Source organism: Canis lupus, chromosome 30 (assembly GCF_011100685.1).
Source record: "Canis lupus familiaris isolate Mischka breed German Shepherd chromosome 30, alternate assembly UU_Cfam_GSD_1.0, whole genome shotgun sequence".
In the NCBI taxonomy this organism is placed as follows: domain Eukaryota; kingdom Metazoa; phylum Chordata; class Mammalia; order Carnivora; family Canidae; genus Canis; species Canis lupus.
Window position 1 is genome coordinate 37,894,326 of NC_049251.1, and position 13,559 is coordinate 37,907,884.

A 13,559-nucleotide genomic window follows, 5' to 3' on the forward strand; every position below is an offset into this window, starting at 1 on the left:
GAAAATAAAGAACAGTAGGAAGAGAAAATGCACTCCTTTTGTTTCTTTGCCATAACCTTGGGCTAAACAAAGAAGCGACTGCCTCCCCCTCCGGGAACCTGTTTTAAACAGCAATTTGCACAGAGTCGCTTGTGATTTGGAGACTCAGCTGACATTCAAGGGGAACCGGGAGCAGGGATCTGGGGCGAGCAGGGCCCTGGCTCTAGGACCTTCTGTAGCTCTGGACTGCCCTGGATCCTGAAGCAGAGCCCCGGGCTGCCTCAAGAGTGTGGTGGGTGTGTGATCCTCCAGCCACAGCACCCTCAGGCGCCCAGGGCACCCTGCCCTCTGCCAAGCCTGCCAAGTGCAGCCTGGAGCCCAGCCCCTCGCCCTTGGCCGTGCATCGCCTAAGTGGGCCAGCCCCACTCACGTCCCCTCCAGCCGATGGGGCTCTCTGGCCTCCCTGGTCCTCCTGCCAGTGGTGATGAGGTTCAAAAAAGAATGAGGAAAGGAAGAGTCTAGTCTCACGGCCACAGATTTCTGCTGTCACACTGTTCCATGGAACAGAAGGGGAGCCCCACTGGGTCGGCAGTGGCCGAGGGCAGAGAGGTCATGGATTTAGTGTGTGACCCTGGGCGTATCTATGAGTGAGGGGATCCTTGGCCAGCATGGGCCCTGAGCCCTGGGAAAGGCCCCCCCTTTCAGCAGATGTTTAGCACAATCCCCCTCCCCGGACCCGTCACGCCCTGCCCCCTTGAGGCAGCGCCCTAGAACTGGGCCCTTGCTCAGAGCTCGATCTCAGGACCTGGGGAAGGCAGTACCAATTGCACAGGCTGCGCGTATCCATTTCATTTTAAAGAGATGAGGCTAAGTCCCATTGAAGGTATTGGAAACCTTAGATTGGCCGAGAGTGGGCTCTCAGGCATCCTGAGGGGACCTGCAGGAACTCCGTCCATCAGGAGATGGCAAATCTGGCCGGAGCAGTGTCGCCAGTCCAAGGGGTGCCCGCCTGGCCCTCTTCCCCACCCTGGGACGGCCACTAGAGTCTACAGAGGGGAGGGGAGGCCCTTGCATGCTGTCGGGGTCTCCTGGGAGCTGGAGGGAGAGCGTATCCGTGGTCCCTGGTGGGAAGGGGAGCTCCGGGCTGGGAGCAAGGGGATCGGGGATGGCTTCCTGACAGAGGTAACAAGGCTTCAGAGATAGAGAGGGGCCCAGGCCCAGGGTGGCCGGCCCATGGTCGGAGCGGTCATGGCCAATTTCTGAAGGGGTCTAACTTTGCCAGAACAGATGGCCTTGAAGTTCAGAGCTGGAAGTTCATCACAAGGGCACGTGGGAGCCATGAAGGGCTGCAGAGCGCAGGGACAATGTTCCGTTAATCTACTGCCGCGTAGCAAACCAGCAAACTGCCCCGGACATCGTGACTCGAAGTGACCACTTTTTCCGTTTTCTCTATCTCTGTTCTTTGCATCAGGGGCGTAGTGGGGCGGGCTGGTCTCTACCCACCCGGACCCGGACCCGGAGGGCAGGGGGCCAGAGCAGCCCGGGCTGGGGGTGTGGCTCCTCCCCCACCATTAGTTGGGGTTCCTCGCAGCCCCGGGGTCTCGGGGTGGCAGGGTTTCTTCCCTAGGGGACAGCAAGTGTTCCAGGAGGGAGGCGGCAGCCGCGAGAAGTCCCGGAACCTCACCGTGCACAGTGCGCGGTGCCCTTGCAATTCTCTGAGACTGGCCCGGGTCCAAGGGGAGGGCGCTTCGACGCCAGCTCTCCCTGAGAGGAGCCGCACAGCGTTGTTAGCCACCTTTCACCTACCAGACAGGGTGCCTGTGCTTTGAGCACAGAGAAAGCCCAAAGAAGCAGAGAACCAGGAGGCCTGCCTGTAGGAGGAGGCTACAGAGATCAGACCAGCTGGTCAGCAGCAGTCGGAGGGGGAATGCCACCAGGAGATGCCCCTCCAAGCAAAGGAAATCCTGGGATGGGAGTGGAAACACTATTATTGGCTGGGTTCAGGCCCCTCTCAGGCTGGTGTAGGGGTACAGCGATGCCAGGAAACAAGCCTGGTCAGACCTGGGGCAGGGAAATGGGGGTGCGCAGTGGGAGGTTGGCAATCTCTCTATCTCTGACTCAGAAAAGCAGCCCGGATGGACCCTAAGAGCGCGTCATGGCTTGAAGGGGATCACACGGGCCTGGGTGATGTGTAGACCTGCCCTCCCCCGGGAGACACGGGGCCCAGGACAAACAGCCCCAGGCCCAGGGGAAGGGGCAAGATCGAGGGCAGAGTGGCACCTTACCCGACCCCCTTAAAGACCGTAGCCCCGGTTCTCCCACCGCAGGTTGGCTCCCTGGGCCTATAGGACAGTCCTTCAGCCACGTCCAGTGAGCCCCACGTCACCGCAGCTCTGGCAACCGTTCCCTGTGGGCCTCAGCTTCCTCCCTGGGAAGTCGGGATGAAAATGCCTCCCCTGCAGGCTCCTTGTTTGAACCAGAGAAAAAGTAGGGAAAGGGCCTGGCCAGTGCAGGCGTTCACCAAGGCGGGGTGGGGAGGGGGGTGCGGGGCAGGAGGGGGCTCGGGTTATCAGGCCCCGTGGCCCTCGCGGGCCCCGCCTGGGCCCAGTGTTCATAGTGTGACTTCCGAGGTGGATAGAAGGATCTGGTCTGATTTGCAAAGACTTAGGGTGTGTGTGTGCGTGCGCGTGTGTGTTTAGTACACTTTGTAGACGACACCCAGGTCTCGCGGGGTTGGCACTTGCTGTATCACCGTGGGCAAGTCACTGTCCTCTCTGGCTCCATGGGCGATTTTTGGCAGAGGACACCCAGCAGGAGTCCGAGATGGAGTTCACAGGCAGCTGCGGGAAGATGGACAAGGGCCTTTCGGAGGAAGGACAGGTGTGGGGCTGGACAGCAGGACAGCAGGACAGCCCCGGCCTCTCCGCCACCCCCGGCGCCACCCCCACCGGCAGAGCTGAGGCCGCTCCGCCCATTCCCGCTTGGCTGAAGGCAGAGCATCTGTGGGAGGCGGCTGCCCTCTGCGGGCGGCAGAGACAGACAGCAAGGCCGGAGCCGGGGCTGCCGGCGGGGCCTGGGGGCGCCCCGAAACCCAGAGCTTAGAGGGCTGCTCAGGGAAGGGCAAAGGAGGGAAGGTGAGTGCTGGGCCCAGCAAACCCACCGCCGGGTTCAGGCTCATTACCCCCCCCCGCCCCCCCTGCTCTGCACCCACTCCCCCCACTGCAGAGCCCTGCCACCCTCACTGCCTGGGCTCGGACACCTGTCTACACCTGCCCCAGCCTCAGGCTTCTTCCTTCCCCTTGGAGAGTAAAGGCCCCCCCTGCTCCTACCCCCGCTCCAGCCCCAGCCCTCCATATGCTCCTCCATCTCCTCACTCTCCCAGAAGTCCTCTCTCTGTGTACCCCCACACCTCTCCCCTACCCGGTGTCCCCAGCTCCCTCTGTCCCTTCTCAACCTCACTGCCCCCCTCACCCCATCCCCCACGTTGTGGCATTCAGAGCCCTGGCCAGGGTGACCCCTGCTCACCCCTGGTCACCCCCTCCAGGCTGTGCCCAGAGGCTCCCTCTGCAGATCAGAAGAGAAGCTATTGAGCCTTTTCACATTCTTATTTTTTTTCAAAAACCTAAATTGTGAAATGTGACCCACATGGGTTGCGTCGAACACACACACACACACACACACACACACACACACACACACACAACCAAATTCTTAGAAAGCAGATGCTCCCGTAACCACCGGCCAGGTCACTAAATAGAGCATCGCCAGCACCCAGAAGCCCCTCGTGCCCCCTCCCCTAGACAGGACCTGGGCACAGGCCCCTTGCCTGGCTTCGGGCCTCTATCCTGTCACCGCCCAAGTGTGCCTCCCCAGGCCTGCGTCCTAACAGCCCACGGCTTGGCCTTTCTCTAAAGGGCATCACACCCCGCGGGTCATCTTGCGTGTGGCTCTCTTGTTCCACTTCACGTGTGAGATCCGTCAGTGAGGCTGCCCGGGGCTCGGGTCCTTTGCACGGCTGCGTGGTGCTGCTGCGTCCCTGCGCCCTGTCCCGGAGGAGGTCCTCGGCGTCTCGCCAGCTCTTGAATGCTTTGAGGACGGGGTTTCCTCTTTGTACCCAGGTTTTAAGGTCATCTGCAGGCGGCAGGCGGAGCGTCTCTTTTACCCAACATACCGTTACCCAAAGACCCTCCTCCTTTCTGAGCTCTGCGGCCTTGGCTTTGCCAGCCGCTTTCTGGCTCTTGCCCTGAACTTGAGGGCTCCTCTCCTGTTGCCGCTTTCCTTTATCCCGGAGTGCCCCCCACCATTCTATACTTCCCTAGACTCTGGAAAATCTTCCGAGGCTTCCCTTGAACCTCCACAGGCTGCCCTCCTCACCCCACCTCCAGCCATAATGTTCCCCAAACTTGACCACCCTCAACTGCCTGTGACCACCCCACACCCCACACGCCTCATGCCTCCCTAGGCGGCACCTCCTCCTCCCCACTGGGTGCATGCACCTCTTCCCTGTCCCCCAAGACCACAGACCCCTCCTCCTCCTCCTCCTCCTCCTCCTCCTCCTCCTCCTCCTCCAGCCCCTGCCCTCATCTCCATGCCTGCTGCCTCTGCTTGCTCAGGTCCCATCTCTTGTCGCTGGCCCACTGCGCCTGGCCTGGTTCCCTCTGGGCTGGGCAGGTAGGAAGGGTCTTATCACGCACACGCACATGCACACACACACCTGCCCTGTGTCTTTGGCCCTTCAGTGACCCTACAGGACAAGTCCAAGCCCCTGACACTAGCCCTCAAGGTCCTCTTCTGTTTGCCCTGCCCCTCTCTAGCCACATCCCTGCACTTTCCTCCCTGCACCCTGCTTTCCACTAATTGCCCTGCTTTGTTCCTCATCACATACACACCTCCCTGCCTTTGCCACTGTGTCTCTTCTGCCCAGAGAACCCACACCCACACCCACACCCGCACCCCTGCATAACAGCTTCTCATCCTCAAGAGTCAACTCAGATTATCAATTCTTCCAGGAAGCCTCCCAGCCTAGGTTAAGAACCTCCTTTGAGTTCCCCCCTGAAACAGGCACTTCCTGCCATCTCCTCTGTGCAGATAGGACACCCCACAGGCCGGGAGGGACAGTCGGGCTCCTCTGTGTTCCCTGGCCCCCCAGCATGGAACAGACCTGGCACAGAGTGGCGCTCAGCAAGTGTTGGTTGGCTGCATGAGTAGGAGCTGCTTCCAGCCTGGGCTTTATAACTGAGTCTCTGTGACTTTGGGCCTCAAGGCATTTCTGGTCATCCTGGCCGTAGTGGCTACAGGTATGTTTAAACGCCCCCACTTGGATGACACCCCTCAGATCCCACCATGAGGACGTCTGAAAGGGGAGGGGGGAGTAAGTATTGTCCTCTCAGGCTCTGGTGAAAGATAACCACGACCCTTTCTTTTTAGTTAATGACGAGGAGGGTGAGGAGTGGGCAGGCCCTGGGGTCTGTAACATGGGTGATAATCATACCTTCTATGCCTGGTACCCAGGGCTAGTATAAGACTAATTCTTTTAAAGCACTTGTAAGGGGACACCCGGGTGGCTCAGCAGTTGACTGCCTGCCTTCCGCCCAGGGCGTGATCCTGGAGTCCCAGGATCGAGTCCCATGTCAGGCTCCTGCATGGAGCCTACTTCTCCCTCGGCCTGTGTGTCTCTCATGAATAAATAAATAAAATCTTTTTTCAAAAAATAATAAAATAAAAAAATAAATAAAAATAAAATAAAATAAAATAAAATAAAATAAAATAAAATACTTGGCAGGTGGTACAGGGACCGGAGCCAACGTCGTCCTCTGGGCTAGGGCCTGAGCTGACCCTCCGCACACCCACTCACCCTGCAGCCGCCCCCAGTTAGGGCTATTTTCCTGCTCCACGTATGAGGACCCGGAGGCTCAGAGCTCAGCTGCCCCCCTCACGGAGTGGCAGAGGGGTTATCTGAATCTGGGGCTACCTGATGCTTCTCACCTCAACAGAGCCTGAGAGCCCAGAGTCCTGTGAGGGACCCCTGGGTGAGAGCGGCACAGAGGGCGCTCGGGGTCAGACACGGGAAGAGTCGGTGTCCCCAGAGAATGTGCTAGCCCAGAGGGGAGGCGGGGAGAGCGGGCACCCTACCCACCAGCTCCAGAGCAGCCCGGGAACTGGGGGAAGGAGAGGGCAGAGAGGCAGAACCACAGCGGGAATCTGGGACGCGGTGTCGTGATCTCAAGGCCGGGCTGTGACGCAGAGCGTGGCCCTGGGCCGAGAGCCTAGCCGGGCTGCGGGGACAGGTCAGGGCCTCGCTGCCGAGGTCGCTGCTCAGCTGCGGAGGTGGGTGAAGCTGAGAAGGGAGGCGCAGCGCTGGGCGGCCACTCCCCTGGGCCCCATGGGCAGAGGGCGCTGGCTGGGCCAGAGGTGCAGGGAGGCAGGCCAGGGTCCTCTCCACCCTCCCAGGGAGGCGGCACCACAGACGACAGCAGGCCAGGGTGCCGGAGCGGCCTGTGGGAGGTCTCTAGGGCTGAGTTCCAAGGCGCAGAGTCCCAAAGGACCCGCTGCCCTCCCCCTAGCAGGGGCCATCTGGCTGAGGCGAGGACACTCCTTCGGGAGTCATGCTCTCCCTCCGCCTCCTTTTCCCTTGCTCTGAGTCTCAGCTCTCTTCATTTGTCAGGAGGGGAGGATGTTAGAAAGAGAGGCTCGCTCACCCCCAAGACCGTGGAACTCGAGAACAATAGGACCTTAGAAAGAGTGGGGCCTGGATGAGAGGAGGGGTGGCCCCCCCAACTCCCTGCATGCACACGTGCATACGTGCACACGCACACCCCCATGTGGACGATAAGAAGACCAGGGGCAGTTGTGGGAATGGGGGTTCTCATGTTCAGCATGAGTGTGGGCATGAAGGAGGGCACGAGAGTGTGTGCAGGAGGGGAAGCGTGGCTCCCATGCCTGAGAGAGGCCTCCATGCGAGCCCTCGGACTTGGCATCTGAGTTGCCACAGCGCTGGAAGGGGACTGGTCCACACCTGAGGAGAAGGCTGGGACCAAGGCCAGCCAGGAGGATCTCAGCCCGCCACCCGCCCACACCCCGACTGCCGGGCCGGGGGCTCCAGCATCTGGCAGAGCTGTTCCCTGCTCGGGGCCGCTGTCCCCCTACCACTACCCTGGGGGCCCCGTCCTCGATCAGGGAGGCCCATGGCTCCCTGTGGAGCAGATGGGAGAACTCCTTCCACCTCCACCCCGAGGCAGTCTTGATCTCAGACATCAGATGGACACTGGCCACTCCCCCATCACTGCCACTCAACTTCTGTAGACCAGTTGAGCTCAAGTCAAGCCAGGACTCATTCTTTCTTCTCTCTGGGTGAGGCCTCCACCCCTCCTCTATCAAGGAGGTACAAGGAGCGTAGCTTTTTTTTTTTTTTTTTTAATTTATTTATGATAGTCACAGAGAGAGAAAGAGAGAGAGGCAGAGACATAGGCAGAGGGAGAAGCAGGCTCCATGCACCGGGAGCCCGACATGGGATTCGATCCCGGGTCTCCAGGATCGCGCCCTGGGCCAAAGGCGGGCGCCAAACCACTGCGCCAAGCAGGGATCCCAAGGAGCGTAGCTTTTTGAGTAGAGGTGGATTCCAGGGCTAGAGCCACATTTGCAAGCCAGTTGACCTTGGACATGTCCCTGAAGCCATCAGAGTCTCACAGAGTCTCACAGGATCCTCTGAGGCATTGTGTAGGCCCCTAACAAGGATCAGTAGTCATGCTTCTCCTCCTCAGAGGGCCCTGCCAGGAGGCGGAGCAGAACCCTCCCTGCTCCACAGAAGTCTGGACAGGGCCTCACAGCAGGAGGAGGGGCCATGAGGGCCTGGGGGCAGGGCCCGTTGGGAGCATCCAAACTCAGGGCTGAGAAGAACCCATTACTGCTGAGAGCTGGGAGGGTCCCTGGAGGAGAACCATGGTATGGAGGCTTCATGTACATAAACAGACTTGAGCCAGGATTCATTTATTTTTTAATTCGTTAGATGTTTTTAGCTTTTTTATGTGAGGTACACACATTCAAGCAAATGCACAAAACATAAGCATGTTCGCTGCAATGTTATATCATAAAGTGAACATGTGTGTGTAAGCCCCACGTGTCCCACAGGTCAAGAAGTGTAGCACCGCCAACACCCTAAAAACTCCCTCACACCCCCAGTCACTGCCCCACATAGATCTCAGACCCTGACTTCTAACTCTAGTGCTTCAGATTGCCTGGTTTTTGTTTTGTTTTGTTTTTTAAATGTTTTATTCATTTATTTGAGAAAGAGAGAGAATGTGTGCAGAAGCAGGGGGGGCAGGCAAAGGGGGAGGGAGAAGCAGACTCCCCGCCGAGCAGGGAGTCAAGGGTTGGGGGGTGCTGCTCCGTCCCAGGCCCCTGGGATCATGACTTGAGCTGAAGGCAGACACTTAACCAACTGAGCCACTCAGATGCCCCAAGTTTGCCTGGTTTTGAGCCAAATCTATATGGAATCATAGGGTAGGTACTTCATGCCCAGCTGCTTTTGCCTGAGATTTTTTTTTTTAAGATTTTATTTATTTATTCATGAGAGACACAGAGAGAGAGAGAGAGGCAGAGACACAGGCAGAGGGAGAAGCAGGCTCCACGCATGGACCTGACGTGGGACTCAATCCCGGGTCTCCAGGACCAGGCCCTGGACTGAAGGCGGCGCCAAACCGCTGAGCCACCCTGGCTGCCCCTTTGGTTCCAGATTATGTGTGAGAGATTCCCCCCTGTGGTTCCGTGTAGTTGACGCTCATTTATTTTTACTGCTGTCTATATTCCATTGTATGAGTAGAGTGTGTCTCCGTTCTAGTGTGATGGGCGTTTGTGTGATTTCCATTTGGGATTCATACAAGTGATGCTTCAAGGAATGTTCTCACATCTGCTTCTTGATGCATGGATGCACTCGTTTGTGTTGGGTACACACACAGAAGTAGGTGAGGATCGCCTACATTCAACCCGAATAGTATCCAGTAGGCAGGTGTTTCCCCAAAGCAATGGTGGCCCTTCAGGTCCCCCCAGCAGTGAATAAGTATTCCACCTGTTTCACACCCTCACCCACATTTGACACCATTGGGATCATTTTGTTCCGTTCTTGTCATTCTAATTGGTGTATCGTAGTATCTTCTTGTGGTTTTAAGTGACTCATGAGGGTGGGCACCAATTCACATGTTTATTGACTTATTCTATCAAGTGCCAGTTCAAATCTCTTGTCCATTATTCTCTTGGGTGGTCTATTTTTTCTTATTAATTTGCAAAAGTTATTTTTCCATCTGAATATGAGCCTATCATCGTCGTGGGTATTGCAAATATCTCCTACTGGTCTTGCCCATTCTTTTTTTTTTTTTTTTTTTTAATTTTGGGTTCTAGTTTATTTTTTTTTCAAATTTTTATTTATTTATGATAGTCACAGAGAGAGAGAGAGGAGGCAGAGACACAGGCAGAGGGAGAAGCAGGCTCCATGCACCGGGAGCCTGACGTGGGATTCGATCCCGGGTATCCGGGATCGCGCCCTGGGCCAAAGGCAGGCGCCAAACCGCTGCGCCACCCAGGGATCCCTGGTCTTGCCCATTCACCATTAAATATATTTTTAAAAGGTTTTATTTATTCATGATAGAGACAGAGGCAGAGACACAGGCAGAGGGAGAAGCAGGCTCCATGCAGGGAACCTGACGTGGGACTCGATCCCGGGTCTCCAGGATCACGCCCTAGGCTGAAGGTGGCACTAAACCAGTGAGCCCTCCGGGCTGCTCGCATTAAATATTTTAATATTTTAAAGATATTAAAAGAAAATAATATCTTTTCATGAATAGAGGCTCTTAACTTAAATAGCCTAAACTTATTAATCCTTTCCACTCTGGTTTGTGCTTTTTTTTGTGTCCTGTTGCTCAAAACCTTTCCCTCCCATTAGTTCTTAATGATATTCTTGGACTTGTCTTTTAGAGGCCTTACTGTTTTACCTCTTACCCTTCGATCTCCACCTATCTGGAACTTAATGTTGTTTATGATATGTGAGAGCAGCCAAGTTTCCCTTTCCCTTATAGATATCAGATGGATGCAGCACCATTTACTACCATCGCAGTCCTTTCCGCAGCCCCCAAATGCCACCCTTGTCATGAATTAAGGGTCCATATACATGTGGGTCTGTTTCAAGTCTCTCTATCCTGCCTCTTTGGCCTACTTATCAATCTTTGCACTGATATAACTCTGTCTTAATTACTCTAGCTTTATCATAAGTCTTGATAGCCAATAAAGCAAGTCTTCCCAACTGTTCCTTTTCAACAATATTTTAGCTATACTTTCCCTTTTATTTCTCACACATTATAAAATCAGCTCGTCTATTCCTACACACACACACACACACACATACAGTTATTATTTTTTATTGGGAGTGCATTGAATCCATAAATCAATTTTGGGAAGAACTAATTCTTTAAATACTCCATCTTTTAATCCATGAAAATGGTATGACCCTCAGTATATTTAGATTTAAATTCTTTTTAATTAGATGAATAATATATGGATATATTTATTTTATTTTATTTTATTTTATTTATTTATTCATGAGAGACACACAGAGAGAGAGGCAGAGACCCAGGCAGAGGGAGAAGCAGGCTCCATGCAGGGAGCCCGACGTGGGACTCGATCCCAGGTCTCCAGGATCACGCCCCGGGATGAAGGTGGTGCTAAACCGCTGGGCCACTGGAGCTGCCCATGGATATGTTCTTATTAGAAATATAAAATTAGAGGGCAGCCCAGGTAGCTCAGCGGTTTAGCGCCACCTTCAGCCCCGGGCCTGATCCTAGAGACCGGGGAGACCGGGGATGGAGTCCCACGTCAGGCTCCCTGCGTGGAGCCTGCTTCTCCCTCTGCCTGTGTCTCTACCTCTCTCCCTCTCTCTGTGTCTCTCATGAATAAATAAATAAAATCTTTAAAAAATAATAAATATAAAATTAGAGTGGAGTGCCTGGGTTGCTCAGTCAGCTAAGTGCCAGACTCTTGATTTCACCTCAGGTCATGATCTCAGGGTCATGAGATCAAACACTGCATCGTGCTCTGTGCTGGGGGCATAGAGCCTGCTTAAGATTCTCTCTCTCTCCCTCTTTCTCTGTCCCTCCATCCCACTCCCCTATGACTCACATGCTTTCTCTCTCTCTCTTTCTCAAAAAAAAAAAAAATATATATATATATAATATACAACTAGAAATGAAACAAGTATTCCTTTTTTTCTTTCTTTTTTTTTTTTGAAACAAGTATTCCTTTCCCTTCCTAAACACAACAGTAGCCACTCTTCTTATATATCTATGTGCACACACATACACACACACACACACCAGTTTTGGATGGGATCATAGTAATTTGCCACGTGCTTTTTTGCTTTTTTATTTAACAATATTGTGTAGACATCTCTCTGTGTCAGAACAATTTATCTAGGTCACTCTTTGTAAGTACTGCCTGTAGCTAGAGACTGAGTGTGCCTGAGTAGAAATCTACAGACTGAACTCACTGAGCATCTTGGAACATGTTTTCTTGCATGTCTGTGTGTTCCTTTAGGAGATTTAATCCTATAAGCAAAGAAACCCATTTGGATACTGCTGTAATTATTCGGAGCATACATAATAAAAGTCTGAGGTAGGCTGGGGAACGAGAAGAGGGATGAATTTCCCTTTCCAAAATAACATTGCTTCTTCTTGACAGTCCTGGGCTGTCAGTCACGGGACTGCCAGAAATGGAAGATGTAGAGCACGGCAGAGGAGTGGGCGAGGGAGCCCAGCGTGAGGGCAGCAGGGATGAGGAGGAAGGGGCCTGACCTGATGATTAAAGCAGCCACTGAGCAGAAGTGGGGCGAGAAGAGAATAGGATGAGAAGCCAAGTCATACTTGTCCTGGGCAGGGTCCTATGCCAGTTGCCACACAGACTGACTCTGAGCTTTGAGATAACCCTGTGATTAGCCTGTAAGAGAAATCTGAAGTTCAGGAAGATGAAGGGACCTGTCTGGGCTCAGTGAGTCAGTGTCCACACTGGGCTTCTGACCAAAATCTGACCACAAAGCCCCTGTGTCTCTAAGCTGAGCCTCTTACTGAACAATGCTGGACCCAGATGGGCCGATCTAGAGGTGCCAAGGCCTGGAACTCAACTGGGACAGGTGCTGGGGAGATGGGCCCCACACTGGCACCAGTTAGAGGGTATCTGGCCAGAAGGCTAGACAGTGGCAGGTGACAAGTGGTGTCTGAGGAGTCCCTGCTGTCTGGGAACCCTTCTCTAAGGAGCCAGTGGCCCACGGGCAGCAGGTTGGAGGCAGTAGCTGGGAGCCCGTCTACATCCCCGGTCAGCAGGGGGCCCAGGTAGGAGTTGGGAGCAGAGCTCCGCTTCCTGGAAACTTGTGCGCCTGGTGGGACCTAGGAGCCCCCACTCCCACATGCCAGGCCTCCGAAGCCTCAGGAATGCCACAGGCCACCAGGGCTTAGCAAACTGCCAGCCTCACTTCCCTCCACCCACCTCCTCTCCCTCTATCAACCTTCCTGGTCTCATATTTTGAGTCCCTCTTTCATATTTATATTTAAGAAACTCCCTTTTAAATTTTTTTTCTAAATAACAGTAGGGAATTTTTGTATTACAAAACAAATGTCATTAATGTAATCCACTCATCTCCTACACATACATGAAGGTAGACGTTAATTTTTTCCCCTCGCCAAGATTATCCTGATCATCCTTTTTAGGAAGCTGCTTCTAAACAAAAAAAAAAAAAAAAAAAGGAAGCTGCTTCTACCACTTATTTTTTTCTTAAAGATTGTTATTTCTTCATGAGAGAAACACAGAGAGAGGCAGAGACACAGGCAGAGGGGGAAGCAGGCTCGATGCAGGGAGCCCGACGTGGGACTCGATTCCAGGACCCTGGGATCACGTCCTGAGCCGAAGGCAGATGCTCAATCACTGAGCCACCCGGGTGCCCCTGCTTCTACCACTTCTCAACATACTGTGCAGTTTCCCTGGATGGGGGCATGTGGCAGGATGGCACAGTGCTTAAGAGCACAGACTCAAGGGCCAGCAGGCCTGGGTTTCAGACCCTCTCTCTGCCACTCATTAGTTTTGTGACTGAGCGAGTTACACGCCTCTCCAGGCCTTGGTTTCCCCGTCAGTCGAATGAGGATGATGACAGGCTAGATTTGAGGCTCAGTGTGGGGAACTAAGTGAGGGAGGGCCTCGCCCAGAATACACTGGGTGTCTGATGAGCACCAGATACTAGGACTATCGTTATTCCTAACCAAAGACAGAGCCTGTCAGCCTGGCCTGACTTTATACACAAGATCTTGTAGCTGGATCCCAGCCTTGACCTCAAGTCTTTATCTGGGTCTCCTGGGCCTACCCAATGTCTCTTCCTGCCCCCTGGGATGGCCGGGGGCTGGGGCCAGGGCTCAGCCACAAGTAGCACTCAGTGGGTTCTCAGTGACAGGAGTAAGGAGGACAGGGATTAGAAAAGGGGAGAAGGAGAAGGCAGAGAAATGGTTTGGAGTTAGCCAGACTCTGGAACCCAGCCTCAGGGCCTTTCAAGATTT

The 13,559-nt window shown here is 54.3% G+C and overlaps 1 protein-coding gene and 1 long non-coding RNA gene across 7 annotated transcripts in view; one reads left to right on the top strand and one right to left on the bottom strand.

Moving 5' to 3' along the window:
- CCDC33 (coiled-coil domain containing 33) overlaps positions 1-13,559 on the top strand; it is an 88,696-nt gene that overhangs the window by 69,753 nt on the left and 5,384 nt on the right. The window lies entirely within an intron of this gene.
- Positions 11-4,331, bottom strand: LOC119877750. The gene is made up of 2 exons (XR_005381872.1): positions 3,904-4,331; positions 11-2,819 (listed from the first exon to the last, which is right to left on the bottom strand). It is a non-coding gene; the product is annotated as an uncharacterized LOC119877750 (long non-coding RNA).